The sequence below is a fragment of the Penaeus vannamei genome, chromosome 20 (assembly GCF_042767895.1).
Source record: "Penaeus vannamei isolate JL-2024 chromosome 20, ASM4276789v1, whole genome shotgun sequence".
NCBI classification, from domain to species: domain Eukaryota; kingdom Metazoa; phylum Arthropoda; class Malacostraca; order Decapoda; family Penaeidae; genus Penaeus; species Penaeus vannamei.
Genome location: NC_091568.1, coordinates 6,551,393 through 6,553,892, shown reverse-complemented (window position 1 = coordinate 6,553,892; position 2,500 = coordinate 6,551,393).

Genomic DNA, 2,500 nt, shown 5'->3' with positions numbered 1-2,500 from the left:
TTGTCCTCCATCTCCTTCCTTCCTCTCTTTCTCCTTCTTTTTCGCTTTTTTTCCTCTTTGGCCACAAGCTTACGCAAGCAGCTGACAAGACCATGGATAGAAGGAGAGAATATCGTTTATTCTCCTCTCCCCTGTCTACCTTCTCTCTTCTATCTTCTCCTCTCCCATCTCCTTCTTTCCTTTCTTTGCCTCTTCCACGTAATTCCCCCTTTCTCCTTCTGCACTTTTTTCTCCCCTTCCATCTCCTTCTTCTTTCTCCTTCTTCTCTTTCTTCTCCTCTTCCATTTCCGTCTCCTCTTCCTCCTCCTTCTTTTGCCACAACCTAACGCAATCAGCTGACAGGAGCGTGGGAGAAGAGAGGAAAATAATAGGAACAATAAACAGGTCATAAAAGGAATAGCCGTTGAACGTGACGAAGAGAGGGTGTAGGTGAGGAAAGGAGGAAGGGGAAGGAGAGGAGGGGAGGGTATAGGAGGGAAAGGAGGGGAGAAGGAGTGAGGGAGGAAGGAGAGGGGTCTGGGGAGGGGAAGGGGGTGGGAGGGAGGGGAGAAGGGTGAGGGAGGAAGGAGAGGGAGTGAGGGAGGGAAGAAGGGAGGAAGGGGAAGGGAGAGGGGGGCAAGGGTGTGGGAGGAAGGAAGGGGGAGGGTAAAGGAGGGGCGGAGTTAGAACGTGAGATGGAGGAGTGGGACAAGAAGGGGAAGGGGCTACTTGAACGCAAGGTTAAGGAGAATGAGAGAGAAGGTGAGGGAAAGGGAGAAGAGGAGAGAGGGTAAGGGGAGGGAAGGTGAGGGGAATGGAAGAAAGGGAGAGAGGGAGGGAAAGGAAGAAGGGGAGGGAGAAAGGGAGAGAAAGAGAGGAGAAAGGAAGAGGAAGAGAAGGTGAGAGAAAAACAAGAGATGGAGAATGAGTATCAGGAAAGGGAGGGAAGAAGAGGGTAAAGGAAAAAAAGAGGAAGGAATGAAGAGGTTAGGAGTTGAGGTAGAAGGGGATGGAGAGAGAGTGAGAGGATACCAGAATGTGAATTAAAAGGACAAGCAGGGAGAGGATGAGGGGAAAGGACGAGGGATAGGGAGTGACGTTAGGACGTAGGGTGGAGGAGAAGGTGGATAGAGAGAGGGAGAGAGGAGGTGATGCTAGAAAGTGCGATAGAGGGAAAATGACGTTAGAATGAGGAAAAAAGAGGAGGTATAAGTGATGCTAGAATCTTAAGGAAGAGGAGGAGGGCAGAAGAAAGTAAGAGAAAGGAGGGGAGGAGAGAACGGGGGAGGGAAATGGAGGGAAGGGATATTTGGACGTGAATCAGAAGGAGAAGGAATTGATGAGAGTGTGAGGGGAAACAAGGAATAAGTGGAAAGGAAGGAGAGCGGAGTGGGAGAGAGGATAATAAGGAGAGTTGACGCTAGAAAGTGAGGAAGAGAGAGAAGGGAAAGAGAGGGGAGAGGAGATCAAAGTGGGAAAGAAGGAAGGAAGAAGGAGTGTTAGAAATGACAGAAGAGGTGGAGTAGAGAAGGAGAAAGAGAATAGGGAGAAAGATATAATGCTACAGCGTGAAGCGAAGGAGTGAACGGAGTAGAGAAAGAGAAAGAGAAAGAAGGAGAAGGAGTAGAACGTGTAGAAGGAAACAACGGAGACGGTGAGGGGGAAAGAAAGAGAGGCAATAAAGGAACGTGAGCTGAAGGTGAGAGAGGGAGACAGAGAGGGGAAAAGAGAGAAAAAGAAAGAGGATGAAGCAAGAACTTGACGTAGAAACGACAATTTTTTTTTTTTTTTTTTTTTTTTTTTTTTTTTTTTTTTTTTTTTTTTGAGGGAATGTGCAGCGTAGGTGTTTTATGGGCGGGTCGACGTGTTTGTGCGTTTGTGTGTTCGTGTTTATGTGAGGGGCGTGTGATTGCTGAGGTATTGACGGTGATTAACGAGTATTGGAATGATAGTTTTACTTATTGGGATTGACTGATGAAAGACCTTGTTGTCTTTCTTCCCAGCTTGTCTCCCTGTCTGTCTTTTTTATCGATCTCTTTGTTTATCGACCTGTTTGTCTGTCTCTGTCTCTGTTTCTGTTTTTGTCTCTGTCACTGTCTTTCTCCTTTATCTTTGTTTCTGTCTCCCCCTTTCTCTATTTCTATCTATCTATCTATCTATCTATCTGTCTGTCTATCTATCTATCTATCGATCTATCTGCTCCCCACCCTTCTCTCTCTCTCTCACTTCCTCACTTCTTTCTATCCTTCTGTGTGTTCTCCCTTCTCTTCAGTTCCTTCTCTCTCTTTCTTTCGTTCATTATTCTATTCTTTCCCCTTTTTCCCTTCGTCTCCCTCCCTTCCTTCAATCAGTCCCTTCCCTCACTTCGCCTTCTCTTGCCCTCTATTTTCCCTTTGGTGTTTCTCCCACTTCTCTTTCCCTTCCTTTGCCCAAAATCCAATCTCTTTTCTTCTTTTCTTATACCCTTTTCATCACTTCATTCGCTACTACCAATTCTCCTATTCACCTTTCGTTCTTCCTT